Genomic DNA, 19,050 nt, shown 5'->3' with positions numbered 1-19,050 from the left:
TTTTTTTTTTTTTTTTTTTTTTTTTTTTTTTTTGTTAAGGTCTCACTCTGTTACCCAGGCTGGAGTGCAGTGGGATAATCACAGCTACTGCCGCCTTGACCTTTTGGGCTCAAGTGACCCTCCCACTTTAACTTCCCCAGTAGCTGGGACTACAGGCAGCTATCACCATGCCCAGCTAATTTATTTGTATTTATTTATTTATTTATTTATTTATTTATTTATTTTGGTAGAGGTGGGGTTTCGCTATATTGGGCTCAAGTTATCCACTGGGCTAAATCTATCTTCTGGCCTCAGCCTCCTAAAGTGCTGGCATTACAGGCATGAGCCACTGTACCCAGTCCAAACCATTTAATCCTAATAAGACTAACATGGTACATATTACCCTCTTTATTTTAAAGGAAATAACAATGCACAGAGTTTAACAAATCTAAGAAGTAAGTAGATTATAGATACAGGATTTGAACCAAAGCATTTGTGTTCTAAATCCATACTCAGCCAATGTTCTATTACACTTCGCAGAGGACAATACATGAATATGTCATGTCTATATTGTGTCTAGCAATAAACCTGGGTTAAAGCCAACAAATATTGTGACAACTTTAACTTCTTCAGTTGCTAAATCTAGAGAAATTTTATTTGTTCATTTGTGCTGCTCAAACAAAATACCTGAGACTGGGCAATTTACACAACAGAAATGTGTTGGCTTATAGTTTTGAAGAATGGGGCATCCAAGAGCAAAGGGCTGATATCTGGTGCAGGCATTCCTGCTGTTTCATCTCATAGTGGAAGGTGAGAATATTAGAAAAAAAGCAAGAGCTCAAACTCACACCCTTAAGCCTTTTTTATAATCATCATGAATCCATTCCTAAGGGTGGAGCCCTCTAGACTTAAACACCTCATATTACACCCCATCTTCCAGAAGTGTTGCATTAAGGCTTAAGTATCCAATACATGCTTTTTGAGGGGACATATTCAAACCAAACCTGAAGAAATATTTGCTAACGTAATATACGCAGATTCACTTTCTCTTCTGCTTTCCACTTCGACTTGCTCAGTATTTAAATATTACATTTGGATAAATCTGTATGTATGCCAGTAATTTGTAAAGAGATGAAAACAAAAGTCATCTTACGATATTGTTTTAATTATAAAATATTAGCACTGTAAGTGATTAAAGTTTATCATAACCTTATTTAATAACCATATACTTATTTACCTTCCCTTGTCACTGAATTTGAAATACTGGTATTTCTTACAGAATAATTAAAATTATTGAAATGAAATGCAACTTCCTACACAATTCCAATGATCTAAATATAATCAGTGAGTTGTTAATTGAAAAGATTTAAATATTTCCTTTTAAATGTTGATATTTCAAAACAAAAAAATTTGTTTTTGATAGCTATTATATTCTAATATTGTGCAATTCTAAATTTTAAAAACACTATAAAATATTAACTCACAAAAAAAGAATAGTATATTAGATTGTAGAAAACAAAGCCTGGCGGTGGCTCACGCCTGTAATCCCAGCACCTTGGGAGGCTGAGGAGGGTGGATCATGAGGTCAGGAGTTTGAGACCAGCCTGGCCAACACAGTGAAACCCTGTCTCTACTAAAAACACAAAAAATTAGCCAGGCATGGTGGTGGGTGCCTGTAATCCCAGTTACTCGGGAGGCTGAGGCAGGAGAATTGCTTGAACCCAGGAGGTGGAGATTGCAATTAGCCGAGATCACACCATTGCACTCCAGCCTGGGTGACAGAGCAAGACTCCATCCTCCATCTCAAAAAAAGAAAAAAAGAAAATAAAAAAGCCTAGTACCACTTGCTATCAGCCAACCTAAGGACTGTATTTTTATTTTTTACATTTCAGTGAACTCTTATGCTCATATGCTCGTATTTAATTTGTATAGTGCTGATTATGGTGTACATTCAAATGTAGGTCCTCTCTTTTAAAACCAAAATGTGTCATAAGAACTTTCTATTTGTCTGTTAGTTGTTAAAACCATGTTTTAATTGTGTAGAATTCTACTGAGTGAATAAAACATCACTTAATGTCACTTAAATTAGCCTTTGCTTTAAATTTAGTTAACTTCTAATATTTTTCATTAATGACCTCTTCATTAAATTTGTCAGTAATTATATGGGACAATCACCAAAAGGTATGGTTATATCATGTATGCTAATAAGCATATATAATACCTCTTGGATTTATATAGCACTATTGTTTTTAATAAACTTTTATAAGCATTTTATTTTATCCTCATATAATTTTGAGGTAAACAATATAGATATTATTCTTCTCGTTTTAAGTTCATAGAAAATCAAGTTTAGTGGCTGGGCACAGTGGCTCACGCCAATAATCCCAGTGCTTTGGGAGGCTGAGGCGGGCAGATCACGAGGTCAGGAGTTCGAGACCAGTCTGGCCAACATGGCGAAACCCCGTCTCTACTAAAAAAAATACAAAAATTAGCCAGGTGTGGTGGCATGTGCCTGTAGTCCCAGCTACTCAGGAGGCTGAGGCAGGAGAATCACTTGAACCCAGGAGGCAGAGAGTGCAGTGAACCGAGATCATGCCACTGCACTCCAGTCTGGGCAAGAGAGCAAGATTCCGTCTCCGAGAAAAAAAAAAAAAATCAACTTTAGTGAACTCAATGTGATTTCTTTAAGATCACGCACTCAGTAACTGAGCGAGGACTAAAAACCAGCTTTTATTCAGACTCTTATATTGCTTCTCAATAAATACTTGTTTATTGAATGAAATCCGTATTTGCTTATTGCTTTCTCTTTTCTCTTTGTATTCTTTGTAACTGAAACATATATGGATATGGAGAGATTTATAAACATATTACAAATGGTTCATTAAGAGACTTAGTTATATTACAAATTATTCATTGGTACACACACACACACACATACTACATGGGATCAACTACATGCTATGATTTTGTAGAATTATCTGCATTACATATGTTTAAATACATTTTCCCAAACATTTTCTGATGAATGTATGTGTGCTACTGACTGGGAGAGGTGCTAGGGACACCACAGAAACAAAGACAAAGCCCCACCCTTATGAAACAGCAAGAGAGAATGAGGTGAGGAGCAGACAATTGAACAGTTAGAATTCAGTGTTTTACAAAGTGATAGAACCATGGGGATGATACAGAATGGGCTCCCAAAAGGTCAGAGGGAGCTGAAAGCTCTTTGTGGAAGGACGTAGAGTTCTGACTGGTTCTGGAAAGATGAATAACTCAGCAAGGAAAAATAAAAGGAAGGAATTTCAGGCAGATAACGCTAAAGCAGAAAAGGCAGTTATGTGATGCTTTGCAATCTGTCTGGGGAGCAAAGTGGACAGTGGGTGGGAGACAGAGGGTTGCTGGGAGGGACAGGCGCTGCACTCCAGGTACTTGCCGCCTCTTCACTGGGCTCCTGTAGCCAATCAGTCCTGTCTCTTCAGTGAGATCGAACTCTCCTTGTTGCTTTGGTCTCCTTCCAGGCTGTGCAGAATAGAAAACAAGGCACATAGTCATGTTGGCAGGTTCTGACTATCGTGCAGTGGTGGGAAATTAGTTTTGCTCTATTAGACTGAGGTTCTTAGAGCCCAAATGTAAGGGTAGGAAATACAAGACAGAAACTGAAAGAGAAGAAAACTCCCCTGTACTGGATGTCGGCTGTGTGCCCGAAACCAGGACAAACTCTTTTGCATACAGTTTTGTATTTCCTCTTTGCAATAAACAATGCTGGTACACTCGGCTGTCACCATTTTACAGATGGGGACACTGAGGCTAACAAAAGTCAGTCAAGGTCACACAGCTAGTTAAATGGGGTGGCTAGGATGTTTTGGGGATTCCAAGCTGAGAAGGCTTTGGCTTAATTGGTTCTGGTGTCAAAAATCAGTTGCTGCTTGTAGCGGGGCAAGATTTAGTACTTTTCTGACATGTGAAATGGAGTCTGTGCACTGGGGGATGACCAAACATTTATGTCGTTGCCCGCTATTAACTCTCTGGGCAAGGAAACACGTGTCTCCATTTATACTGAAAGTCTTGGCGGTCGTGCCGACGCAGCGCTGGGGCATGTGTTTCTCTGTGTCCATGGCAGGAGGCCACACGCCATGCCTAGGTGCACGTTAACATGACATAAATGTTAATGTCCTGTTCTAAAACCAAAGCCTGCGGGAGAGAGGAAATACCACCCCCGCCGTACCCAGGGCCCGGTGTTTGGATACTGCAGTCTATATTTTGACTCCAGAGTGTGATGACTATGTAACTTTTCACAAGGATTTCATTTTTTCCCTGTCAAGCCACATTATTTTAAGGGTGACAATAACTTGGCTGCAAATGAGCTGAAACCATCAAGGTGATAAATGAGTTTCTGGGGGAGGGAGGCATCGCCTGGCCTATACTTTGCAGGACCACACACCTCCGACGTCCTTCTTCCACCTTCTCAGAACAATGTGTCATAGATCTCCACTCCCCGCATCCCCCAAGGCCCCTTCCTTGCCGGCCTCCTGCTTCTTAAGGCAATAGAGAACCATGAGCACTTGACTTTGGAAAATATACCGTATTTCACAGAGTTTGGGAAGGAGGGAGAAAGAATTGCTATTTTCCTTTGGCTGTTAGCAAGAATCTGATTTATAAAACTGCCTTGGAGACAACTCCTCACCTAGTTTATTTTCTCTGTCAGCCAGGTCTGTCTCTGAAGTGAGGCTACCCCTGGTCAGCTCAGTGGTCAGCCTGCTTTTTTGAGTTGAAATCTAAGAGTTATGTCCAGAAGTGCCTGGTGAGTTGGGAAACTGGATTTCTTGTCAAGAAAGATGACTTTCATACTATTTTACTGGATGGAGCAGGGAGTAGGGGGCAGGTGTGCTGTGAGTTCTATATACAGAATCTCATTCGCTGTTCACTCATTTAACATAGCCAGATGAAGCAATTTGCTAAAGGATTCTCCCTGAGACCTAGCACCAGGATTTGAACCAAGGGCTGTTGTACTTCGAAGCTTCTTTTACCGCTTTCTCCTTTGTTTTTGTCTGGTTCCCCATTCAAGTCAAGATAACCCATGCCATCAAGTACTGGGAGAAAATGAGCTCACTGCACAGTGAGGGGTAAGGAAACAGGAACAGGGCTTGGTGGTGGTCAAGAAGTGTAAAGCAGGTTAGCACTGTCTCATTTGAAACTATGAACTTTCTATTTGCTATTATTATATTTGTTACTACTTGCTATTCATATATTTCTATTGGGTATTTCTGTTATGTCTCTGGTTGGCAAGGGAAGAAGGCCTTAGGGAGTGGATTGACTTCACATATTGCAGTTTGTTTGTGCCACCAAGCAAAGCACAAAGGCTCTGCACTGATTAAAAGCCTTTGTGTCTTCTAGGCAAATGACATAGACAGTTAGAGCAAAGAGGAGCCGAAGTCAGCTGACAGGTGTGGCAAAGGGATGGCCTCTCTCTCAGAACAGCCACTGCCAAGGTAGAGTTCCAATGCTATGAGTGGCTGAAAAAGCAATGTAGTTTATTGTTGTCCTCTTTTACTTGTGTTATTTTTTAAAAAATCTTTCATGAAATTTGAATTTTAAACTTACAGGTTGAGGTTTAAATCCATTAATTAGAATGTATCTAGTACAATTATTTGTTTACATTGCTTAATACATTCACTAGACTTAGAGCAGCTTGAGGGCATAGAGTTTGTCTTATTCAGTTGTCTTTCACTAGGGCAGAGGATAGTTCCAGGCACATGGCCCAGTGAATTCTGGGAAGTTAATTACAGGTGAGAGAGACAAGCGTTTTAATTCTCTTGAACCTCAGTTGGTTTCATTATAAAATAGAGATTAAAATGCTGGCCTGATTGGGCTACTGTGAGTATCCAAAAAGGATTTCTTTGTTAAAGTCATTGTGTGAATTATAATACAATTCCTGAGAATATATATAAAATATATGAAAGTAATTTATTAATAATAATTATAGTACATACACCAATAACTTCAAAATCAATCTCTAGCCCCACTCTGACTTCTAAACTCTAGATTTTAATAATTAACTTCTTCCTTGATATTTTCACATGATTGTTTTAAAGGCATCTACAATTTACAAAAGTAATACTGTGTTCTATACCCTCCTCTCAAACTTGCTCCTTTGGAGGTTTCGGTCTAGGAAGACGTTATCTATATTTACATAGTTGCTCAGATCACAACTCTCTGAGTCTTCCTTAACCCGCCTCTTTCTTCACATCCACATCATTATAAGCAAGCCCAGTTGGCTCCACCTTTAAAATGCATCCCAAACCTTACCTCTTCTTAAAACCTTCACAGTGATCTCTGGTTCAGGCCATCATCACTTTTCTCTTAGACTCTGGCATGGCATGCTCCTCCTGCTTTAACCCACCAGAGGGTCCTTTTCACATGCACATCAGGTCATAGGACTCCTGCTCGGACCTCCCAAAGACTGGTCTCTTACCCCAACGAGATACCATCTCATGTCGTTAGAATGGCGATCATTAAAAAGTCAGGAAACAACAGATGCTGGAGAGAATGTGGAGAAATGGAAGCGCTTTTATACTGTTGGTGGGAGTGTAAATTAGTTCAACCATTGTGGAAGACAGTGTGGCAATTCCTCAAGGATCTAGAAACAGAAATACCATTTGACCCAGCAATCTCATTAGTGGGTATATACCCAAAGGATTATAAATCCTTCTACTATAAAGACACATGCACATGTATGTTTATTACAGCACTGTTCACAATAACAAAGACTTGGAACCAACCCAAATGCCCATCAATGATAGACTGGATAAAGAAAATGTGGCACATATACACCGTGGAATACTATGCAGCCATCAAAAATGATGAGTTCATGTCCTTTGCAGGGACATGGATGGAGCTGGAAACCATCATTCTCAGCAAACTAACACAGGAGCAGAAAACCAGACACTACATATTCTCATTTATAAGTGGAAGCTGAAAAACGAGAATACATGGACACAGGGAGGGAAATATCACACACTGGGGCCTGTTGGGGGGTGGGGGGCTAGGGGAGGCAGAGTATTAGGAGAAATGACTGACCTCTTATCACAGCACGATTTACATGTCGGGCATGCCTTTGTCTTGGTTATGTCTTTCTTCATTCCCGTTATCGGATTCTTGCGCATTCTTTTTTGCTACCGTTGTTCTATTCCTTGCCTGCCTCACATGTTCTGTTAAATAAGGGACTTTATATCTGCTATTTTCTCTGTTTGGAGTCATCTTCTTTAAAATATTTATATGGCTTGCTCTGTCATTTCGTTCACATTTCTCCTTAAATATCACCCCATGGTGGAATTCATTGATGATTGTAAGATTCCATGCTACGCAGCTCATCATTTTCTTATCTTGATTTGTCTGCCTAAAATGAGCACTTTATTAATATATTAATGATTAATATTATTAATACAAATAATATTAGAATAATTAATAATTAATATTGTTAATATATAATAATAAAAATAAATGATATAATGATAATTATATACATATATATATAATATTTAATAAATAATGATTAAATATTAACCGTAATTTAATAATATATTAAAGTATATAATTAATTATATATTAAAATATATTTATTTTATTTTGCATGTCTGCTCTTAAGAGAATGGATGTTCCATGACATCAGGTCCTTATTCTGTTTCATTTACTACTATAATTCAGCAGTTTTCACCTATTTCACATTTGTTTGTTGAGTGTCTACTAGATGCCTGGCAATGTTTTAAGGAATGTGGCAGTAAGCAGAACAGACACACATTTCTGCTCACATGGAGTTTACATTCTAAAGGGAGGAGATAAAGTATAACCACGTAATACAGCAGGATATGCCAAATAGCATAGCAAGTTCCATATGAAACATAAAGCAAGCAAAGATAGAGTTGTGGTCAGCATAAAAATTTAAACTGTATGGTTCGAGAGGAACTCATTAAGAAAGTAGCATTTGGTCAAGGACCTGAAGGATATGGGAAAGATATTTGGGAAAGATGTAGGAAAGAAAAGTATGCCAGGAAAAGGGAGTAAGAAGAAAAACACCCAACAACATTTTTTTTTTTCTTTTCAGGAAAAAACGTAGAGTTCAGAGTGGCTAGAGAAGAATGTGCAACATGAGGAATCAGAATATTATGTTGATGGGTGGGGAGGTTCACATTCTGTAGGACATTGTAGAATAGCCTATGAATATCAGCTTCTGTTGTGAGTTAAATGGAAAGTCATGGAAGGTTTTGAACAGAAGACTGATATTATATCTCTCACATTTTAAGAAGATCATCTATTAAAAGTCAATAGTAGAGGAGTAAGCCCAGAAAATAGGGAGATAATTAAGGAGGCAATTGTAATAATCCAAGAGAAAAAAGATGGTTGCTTGGATAGTACGGGGGCACAAGGGATCAGAGAGTTTGTGAGAGGTGGTCAGATCATGTGCATTTTGAAGAGTGCAGCCAAGATTTACTGATGGATTGTCTACAGGGTTTTTATAACTAAAGATGACTCAGATGACACCATGTATATTGGCCTGAGGAAGTAGGAGAATGAAGGTTACCATTTGCAGAACAGAGGAAGATCATGAAAACAGCAGTTTTGGGGTTTGGTTTTGGTTACTTATAAAAATAACTATGAAGATGCCCAAGGGAGATGTCAAGAAAGGAGCTGGAGAAACTGGTATGCAATTCAGGAGAGAGGGATAAGCTGAAAATACAAACTTGGAGGTTTAGGGCATTACACATAGTCATGAGACTAAATGAGCATCAATGGAGTGCATATCGATAAAATAAATCCAGGCCAGGCACAGTGGCTCACGCCTGTAATCCCAGGACTTTGGGAGGCTGAGGTGGGTGAATCACCTTAGGTCAGGAGTTCAAGACCAGCCTGGCCAACATGGTGAAATCCCGTCTCTACTAAAAATACAGAAATTAGCAGGGCATGCTGGCAGGCACCTGTAATCCCAGCTACTGGGGAGGCTGAGGCAGGAGAACTGCTTGAACCCGGGAACTGGAGGTTGCAGTGAGCCGGGATCGCACCATTGTACTACAGCCTGGGGGACAAGAGTAAGAATTTGTCTCCAAAATAAATAAATAAATAAATAAATAAATAACCAAAGATTGATCCTTGTGGTAGTTAATAGCTGAAATACAATTTTAATCTATTTTTGTATAATCATGACATCCCAAGTAATACCCCCGCATCTCTTATGCAATATGTATTGAGGACATTATTTTTAATAAGATCATTACTATGATCATGTAAGTTATGTGTGTGTATACATTCGTTACACATAGACACACACACATATACCTTTTTACTAATTAACTGATTTTACTAATTAACTTGATGGTTTCGTCTTTAAAGTGACTTGCCTTTTTCATTTAAGTAAATTTAGTTTAAAGCAAGTTTGTCCAACCTGTGGCCTATGAGCCACATGTGGCTCAGATGACTTTGAATGCAGCCTGACAAAAAATCGTCAATTCCCTTAAAACATTATGAAATTCTTTTGTGATTCTTTTTTTAGCTCATCAGTTATTTTTATTAGTGTTATTGCATTTTATGTGAGGCCCAAGATAATTCTTCTTCCATTGTGGCCTGGAGAAGCAAAAGATTGGACACGCCTGTTTTATTTTATTTTATTTTATTTTATTTTATTTTTAATTATACTTTAATTACACTTTAAGTTTAGACATGGAGATATGACAAAATTCTTATCAATGAGACATGAAGAAAGGGTTGCTAGAGTTTCCTTGGATTTTTTTTTTTCATCACTCTTATACCACTCATTCCCACTAAACATGAGGAAAGAGGCATGTCTCCTCAGTTGCTGTTGGCAGTCCTCTTACAATCATGAACACTAGGCATGATATCTCCAGACTGGAAGGTATAAATGCTCATCAGTAGTAAAAGATACAAATAGTAAGGAACACAGAGTAGGCTCAGACATGATGGCAGAATGGGCTACTGCCACACCTCGCAATGTGGATGAACACCATGGGCATTAAATTGAGCACAGAAAGCAGATCCAAAAGGGAAAGTACCCGGTGATTTCATTTACACATGGTTCTAGAACTGGCAACACCAATATGTATAGAAGTCAGCATAGTGCCTTCTTTTGGAATGCAGACATGCTTTGGGCCTCTACGGTGATAGAGTGATCCTGATTTGCTTTGTGGATACATGGGTGAAAGGGCATTGAGCTGCGCAATCATGATTCATGATTTATGCACTTTACCTTACACATAAACAAAATTAGCAAAAAGTTAATATTGAACTATATCACAGGAATTTTGTTTCATTTATTTTATTTTATTTTTTGAGACAAGGTCTCACTGTGTCACCTAGACTAGTGTGCAGTGGAGTGATCTAAGCTCACTGTAACGTTTGCTTCCTGGGCCCAAGTGATCCTTCTGCCTCAGCCTCAGAGTAACTGGGATTACAGGCATGTGCCACCATGCCCAGCTAATTTTTGTATTTTTTGTAGAGATGGGGTTTTTCCATGTTGCACAGGCTTGTCTGAACCTTCTGAGCTCAAGCAATCCACCCACCTTGGTCTCCCAAAGTGCTGGGATTTCATATGTGACCCACCATGCCTGGCCTCTCAGGAAATTTTTGTTAAGAATATGGTAAACAGAAGAGGCTCAGATAACAAATTTTAAAAAAACTCACATATATTCCTTTGATTGCTTTTAACAAACATACATTTTAAAACTCCTGTTATTAGTTGAGATGTGAATACAACCCATTTTTCCTTAGTAGGAAATTGATATTTTCATCATTTTATTTTATTTTTTAGGTATGTAATATTTATGTGTAGTTCAAAGTGCAAATGATGCAAATTGCAAATAGATGCAAATTTTAATTAATGTTTTAGAGGTTATTTGTATTATTAGTAATGTTTCTGGGTTATGTGATTGGCCTAGCAGTGCTTATTATATTTTAAATGCATTAATAAAAGCAAACAATAGAAATTACAAAATGGAAAAGATGGCAATGTGTGAAGCAATAATATTAATATAGCTCAAACCTAGATTTATGAGTAATTCAATTCTATCTTTAAGTATAACATAAAATAATAAAACAACAGCAGAGAATTCTATTAAAAGCAATTTTACCTCTTGCTTTTTATTCTCCTGTTATGTATTCTTTTAGAGAAATTCTGATGTATTTTATTCTTTATCTTTTATTTGCCTTTTCCACTTAACACTGCGTCGTGATCTCCTTCCATATTTATTCATATGGAAGGGCCTCACCCTTTTGAATGGCTGCTTAACCAATTATTGCACAAATGTGCCATAATTTATTTAACCCAGATTCTATTAATGCACATTTACATCAGGCTCAATAGTGTGTTATTATAGACAATAATGCGCTTAATATCCATATATATATATATATATGTCTTTGTCCACAAATGTCAGGGTATGTAGAGGACATATTTCTGCAAGCCAAATAGCTGGATCAAATGGTATGTGCATCTAAATTTGGTAGCTACTGCAAAATTCCATACAGTTTGAACCAATTTAAATTTCCACTAACAATGTACAAGTGTATTTTTCCCCTTACCAACAGTGTGTGTTCTCAAACTTTTGATCTTTGCCAAGCTACATGAAAATGGTATTGCACTGTATTCATTCCTTTTCACACTGCCATAAACAGTTACCTGAGACTGGATAATTTATAAAGGAAAGAGGTTTAATTGACTCACAGTTCTGCATGGCTGGGGAGGCCTCAGGAAACTTACAATCATGGCAGAAGGTGAAGGGGAAACAAGGCATGTCTTACATGGTGGCAGGAGAGAAAGGGAGTGAAGGGGGAACTGCCACACACTTTTAAACCATCAGATCTCATAAAAATTCATTCACTATCACGAGAACAGTATGGAAGAAACTGCCCCCATAATCTAATCACTTCGCCACTAAGTCTCTTCCTCAACACATGGGCACTACAATTCGAGATGAGGTTTGGGTGGGAACACGGAGCCAAACCATCTCATGCATTGTTGTTTGAATTTGCTTTTTGCGTATAACAAGTAGTATTGAGCATATTTTCAGGTAAATAAGAGCCATTTTTAAATTTCTTTTTCTATTTACCATCTGCCCATATATGTGTGTGTATGTGAGTATACACACACACACACACACACACACACACACACAGCTGAAATCATCAAACCATATAGAGCTTATTATCATGAAAGGAATAAGATGGGGACATCATTTGATATTTATTCCAGTTTATTCCACTATCATCTGTGGAAGAGGATCTCTTTATTTTACTGATGTACAATGTCACATTTTCATATTCTTTTCTTCTTTATTTTTTCTGAAAAAGGGACACATTTTCATATTCTAAGCTCTCATATATGTTTGAGTTTCTCTCTGGATGCTCTCCTGTTGATTTGTGTCTACATATACCTGTGTCATTATTACTCTTAATAAGTTCTGTGATATTTAATATAATACAGGACCTGTCCACTGTATCACTCTCCCCTCCACCCAGAATGTTTCTGGTTGTTGTTGTTTGAGAAAGAATCTCATTCTGTCACCCAAGCTGGAGTGCAGTGGCATAATCACAGCTCAGTGCAGACTCAAACTTCTCGGGCTCAGGTGATCCTTTTACCTCAGCCTCCCAAGTAGCTAGAACTACAGGGGCATGCCACCACACCCAGCCAAATATTTCTGGTTCGTTTAGATGAGGTATGTTAGTTAAACTTCTGGACTCTGAAGACAGAACGTTTGGGTTCAAATACAGCCTTTGCCATGTACTAACTGTATAAACCTGTCCAAGTTATTTAACCTCTCTGTTTCTTGAAGTCATCAAAAATAAATATGGGAATAAAATAATGCTTTTAGAACTATTGATGAAAGTGTATCATTTAATATAAGTGTAATGCTTAGAAAAGCACTTCAGGGAAATGCAACAGTACATTTATTATCATTCTTGTTTATTTGTTTTTCCACATGAAACTTAGATTTATTATTGCCTAGTTCTAAAAAATATACTTTTTTATTGTTGTTGCATTAAATTTATAGATTAATTTAGAAAGAATTGAAACTCTATGATATTGGATCTTTCTATCCAAACACAAGTATGCGTTTTCGTTTATTTTAGTCTTGTTATGGGTCTCTCTTAGTAGTTTTTAAGTATTTTCTCATCTCAACCCTGCTAAATTTCTATAAAAATTTATCTGTAGGTAATTATTCTTTTGCTGTTGCTGTTATTTTGTCTTGCATCAGATTTTTTCTAGAGAAGCAATTGTATATATTAATTTTATATGTAGTCACCCATAAGAGTTACTGTAAAAAGTGAAGTTGACATGGTATTTATTTTAATAAATCCCTTAAAATATTGCTTTTATTTTCTAAAGAAATGTAAACATTTAACTCAAAAATTAGATAGAAATAACAATTAGATACCACCAGACACCTATTAAAATGAGCAAAATTCAAAACACCAACAACATCAAATGTTGACAAGGGCAACCAGCACTCTCATTCATTGCTGGCAGGACTTTAAAATGCTACAGTCACTTTGGAAGAGAGTTTGGAAGTTTCTTACAAATATAACAGGCTTTTACCATACCATCCGACAATTGCACTCGCGAATATTTACCAAAATGAGTTGAAAACGTATGTCCACACAAACTCCTGCACACTGACATGTATAGCAGCTTTATTAATAATTGCTAAAACTTGTAAGCAACCAAAATGTCCTTCAGTAGGTCATTGGATACTGTCTGAATGTATCACAGTCAGAATGGATAGACTGTGGTACATTCAGACAGTAGAACATTATTCATTCCTTTAAAAAATGAGCTATCAAGCCATGTAAAGATAAGGAGAAACCTTAAATGCATCTTACTAAGTGAAAGAATTCAATCTGAAAAGGGTACATACCATATCATACCATGTGCTTCCAACTATATGACATTCTGGAAAAGGTAAATCTATGGAGACAGCAAAAAGGTCAGCGGTTGTCAAAGGTCAGGAAACAATAGATGAGTAGGTGAAACAGAGAGTATTTTTAAGGCGGTGAAATGGCTCTGTGTGATAGTATAATGGTAGATACATGCCATTTGTCAAACCCATAGAATGTACAACACCAGGAATGAACACTAATGTAAACTCTGGACTTTCAGTGATAACAACTTGTTAATGTAGGTTCATTGATTGTAAAAAATGTACCACCCTGGTGTGGGATGTTGATAGCAGGGGAAGCCATGCCTGTGGGGGGGCAGGTGCATGTGGAAACTCTCAGTACTTTCTGCTCAATTTTGTTGTGAAACTGAAACAGCCTTAAAAAATAAAATCTATTTAAATTGTAGGATGGGCGTGGTGGTTCCTGGCTGTAATCCCAGTGCTTTGAGAAGCTGACGCAGGAGGATCACTTGAGCCAAGCCTGGGCAACAGAGAGAGACCCTATCTTTACAAAAATTTAAAAATAGCTGGGTGATGTGTGTGTCTGTAGTCTCACCTACTCTATAGACTGAGATGGGAGGATCACTTGAGCAAGGGAGGTAGAGGCTGCAGTGAGCTATGACTGCACCACTGCACTCCAGCCTGGACAACAGAGGGAGATCCTGTCTCAAAACCCAAGAAAATTAGATAGTATCTAAAAGAAATATTGAACTTAACATGATTACACAGAGATAATATCCATATACAAACACTTGGGTAAATATTGTTAATTCATCAAGCATTTGCTTATCCTCTTCTATGTTTCATCTGCAGTTGCAGATACTAGGGCTACTCAGTCTAATAAATGGTTAAAATTTCAGTGAGAATAGCAGACAAGTAAATTAATAGTTATAACACAACCTGATAACTATGCTGAGAAAAAGTAAGCTTTCTCTCCTCTTTAAACTTTTCTATTCCTGGCTTCCTGTAAATTCACATAGTCAAGTCTAGAAGACAAAAAAAGCTGGCCTTTCTCTTGTTTTGATTTTTCTTCTGTGCTGCACCTGTGACCTCAAAGCTTTAGATGACTAACTTTGGCCACTGGGGAAGTTAAACTGACTTGTCCTGACCTTTCATGACCTGCCTTGAGACTAAATCCAAGCCTAGAGAAACAGTCACTGGTGTGGGCAGAGCTCTAGTTCAGCTGTGTTTATCTAGAGAGGGTCTCAGGGGTGTCTTTCTGCAGGGCAACCTCTGTGTACTCCATTTTTAATGACACTTGGAGTCATTAATACGTTTATTGCTTTTACTCTAATCCACCGTTTAAAATATTATATGTCTTAATGACTAGTGGTAGGAAGTGATTCTGCTCTAACAATTTCCTTAGAGCAAGTGAAAGTAGGAAACAGAATAGAATCAATTAACAATATTTATCAGCCTCACTTGATGGGGACAGCAGTCTCAATCAAAGTGGACAGGATGCCAGTTCTGATCACAGGTGTCTAGAAGGAAAAGGAGGGACAGATTATGCAAACTATTTTCTGATCCACCATTCTCTCATAACTACAGACTTCAATAATTACTATTAATCTGTCCCTGGTGTTTAGTATTACCTTGGATAAGTCACTTAATCTCTCTCATTTACTCAAATAAAAATATTAGCCTAGTTCAATAGTCTTCAAACCTGGTTATACGCTAGAAGCCTCTTTTGAAAAATGATGGTCTCCAGGGTCCATCCCAGATTGACTAAATTCAGAACTCTCAGATCTGGGCTTAAGTATGGGCATTGGTGTTTTTGTTTGTTTTTTACCTGCCCTGGGGATTCACATATACAGACTGCACAGAGAAGCAGTTGGAAAGAGGATCTTAAAGACCCTTCTAGCCCCCAGGATCTCTGAATCTATGTAGTGTTCAAGGACTAAAACCACTCACAAAAATGATCATATTTCCGTCAAGCACATTTAAACAAATCAATTTATTTTCAACTTTTTAATTCATTTAACCAGATATAGATTGAGAATGTGTTGTAGGTTAGACCCTGTGGGAGTCATTGCAGGAAAATGCTGATTCCCAGACCTGGCCAGAGTTTCTGAGGCAGAATTTGAAATATGAGGCACAGGAGTGGGACTGACTACGTAATTTGTGGGCTCCAGGGAAAAATGAACATGGGGATCCCTTGTTAAAAAAAAAAATTAAGAATTCCAAGATGGCGGCAGCAGTGCATGAACCCAAATGCAAGGCCCTTCTAAACATGGAGCCCCATATGACTGCACACGTTGTACACTTGTGAAGCTGGCCCCGCACCAACATTTGTTGTACACAAATTCCACAAGTCATTTTGATAGGTCACTCAGTTTGGTAACCACTGTTATAGGAAATTAAAAGATAAACAATTAGTTGCATTTATCATAATATAGTGGGAGAACAGGTCAACACAAGTCAATGGGCTGGTCAGTCACCTCTGAATCTGAAGAATATTGACTCACTTAGGATTTCTTAAATATAATGGAGATTTACAGAGGAAACTGGGAAGAGGAGACACTTAAAAAAAAATAAACTTCTAGTGCAGAAAATCTAGTACTCACTGGGACCAGCCATTGGTGTCCACTGGAGATCTAAGGAGCTCTGCAAACCAGCCACACCAGTTACACCTCTTCTACTTGCAGGAGATATAAAAGTTAATCCACTTTCTTGTGAGAAAATGGCATTGACTCACATGACAGAAAAGCCTGTATGTAGGGCTGACTTCAGACGTGCTTGACAGGACCTGGTTCTCCATTCTTTACTTGACTCTAGTCTCCTTATTTTATTGGCTTCTTCCTGAGACAGGTTCTCCCTATGGCATTAAAATGCTGTTGCAGCCAGTCTAAGCTGGTGGTAAGGTGGACAGATCATTTCCCCAAGAGTCAAACTGTCTTCCTCTGGTTGGCAGGGACCCAAATTATTCCCTCTCCTTGAAGATAAGACATGCTGATTAGCATAGGCCCCCATCTGAGTTCTTTGAGGGAAAGCTGTGTTTGTCTTCCTTTCACAGATGAAGAAATTGGAGTAGAGAGGGCTATAGCTTACCAAGGTCATAAAGCCAGTGAAAGCAAAGCCTGGAATTTGAACGTAGGCACCTGACTTGAGGACCCACTTTATTAGCCACTTAATTGTTTTAAAATTTCTGACTAAAGAGATTTTTCATTTTTATTGATTTCTTCTTACTCTTAAATTCAGCTTTCCCATAACTTAGGAACACCAGTGACCCTCACGCCTTACACACTTCCATCTGATATATTGGGACATGCTGCCAACTCTGTAATTTTCTGTGTTTTTGGTCTACTCAGATTTTTTTTTTTTTTTTTTTTTTTTTTTTTTTTTTTTTTTTTTGACATGGAATCTTACTCTATCATCCAGGCTGGAGTGCAGTGGTGAGATCTCAGCTCACTGCAACCTCTGCCTCCTGGGTTCAAGCAATTCTCCTGCCTTAACCTCCTGAGTAGCTGGGATTACAGGGACATGCAAACACTCCCAGCTACTTTTTTGTATTTTTAGTATAGACCAGGTTTCACCACATTGGCCAGGCTGGTCTCAAACTCCTGACCTCAAGTGATCTGCTTGCTTCAACCTCCCAAAGTGCTGGGATTACAGGAATGAGCCACCATGCCTGGCCCTATTCAGATTCTTGATTGAGAGAATATGATCAGCCTAGTTTGACCTTGTTTGAACACAACTTTATATGCCAGGCTTCTTCACTGGCCATGAGACAATTATGATGGGTCAGGGGCTGTCTCCTGGTCTAATAACCTTTATCAAGTGAAGGCTGGTCCTGATGATGTAATGTTCAGGCAGTCTCTCCTTCCCTCTTTCCTTGCCTACTATTCCTCCACACCCAGCCAGCTTGGAGCATGGCTAGTTCTCTTAGAAGTAGACTTTAGGATTTACCTGTGAAATACTACACACTACATGTGTGTAGTGGGAAGTATACTATGAGGCAAGCAAAATGTGGTAAGGCTGGCCCAAGCACAGTTCTGTGAAAATTAAAAGGAGAGGTCTCATTTTGCATGGTCTTTTGAGATGTGGCCATAGGGTGAGTCTTGGAGATGAGTAAGAATGATCAATCAGGTGAAGGGAACTGCAGGAATAGGACATGGGGGTTAAAAGACTTACCTGTTCCAGACATTGCATGTTTGTTTTAGACATTGTGATCACTCAATTCTTTTCTCAGGAGACATATTGAACAACTAGTGTATTCTCAAAGATGTGTGTCTGTATGTGTGTATATCAAAGAAGTGACCATTTGCAGACTTCCAAATTTCTTACTCTATGGGCCATAGTGGGCTTTATGTTAGTTGTGAAGTCCTGCAATCTATACTCAAGCGCCCTCTGTGATAATTAATCTTTGACTTTTCCAAGAAGATTTGGCCAACTTGCCTCTGTGATGGTTCAGGTCCTCTGCAAAGCAGATACCATGATGGAATTCAATGTGCAAGAGATTTATTGGAGAAAGTGTTGATGAGGAATAAAGGTTAGAGGGAGCAGGAGAATTAGCTAAGGAGAGCCTTTAGGTCATGATGCAGGTCTGATACCTACAAACGGGGAGAGGGAGAATGGGTTGGGAAGAAAGAGCTTCTGACCACAGTGCAGCTCCTAGAAGGTGTTACTAGGGCAAAAGGAGAGTCTGGAGTAGAGGCTGCCTATTAGAAGAGTCCTGCACCGGGCAGGAGTGCCCTGGACTGGCACAGCTCCAGGAGAGTGTGACCTTGAGTGAACATCCTGGTGGATGGAAGTAACATCTGAAGGCTGTTGGCCAACCATTCATCACAGCAGATACTATGTTAAAAAGAGATTGGAGCAGCCCCACCCTGGCTCATACCTTCAAAAAATAACACTTTTTATATTGTATGTCATATTATTCAAATTATAAACATACATATTTTTCACTCCTGAATGATAATTGTTGATATATATGGCCCCACTAAACTTAGCTCCTTGAGAAGAAAGAATACGTATTATTTTTCCTTTCTGAAATCTCAGCATCTAGTAAAGCACGCAGTATTCAGTAAATAGTTATTGAACAAATGAATGAATGATCCAAGCAATTAACCAATCGATAAAGAGTTTTCAGTGAAGAAGTTAAATGATTGAAATCAATCTTTTGAGAGGTTAT

This window comes from Rhinopithecus bieti, unplaced genomic scaffold (genome assembly GCF_001698545.2).
Source record: "Rhinopithecus bieti isolate Rb0 unplaced genomic scaffold, ASM169854v2 scaffold_2474, whole genome shotgun sequence".
Lineage (NCBI taxonomy): Eukaryota > Metazoa > Chordata > Mammalia > Primates > Cercopithecidae > Rhinopithecus > Rhinopithecus bieti.
The sequence above is the reverse complement of the archived record's forward strand: the minus strand, read 5'-3'. Positions refer to the sequence as shown.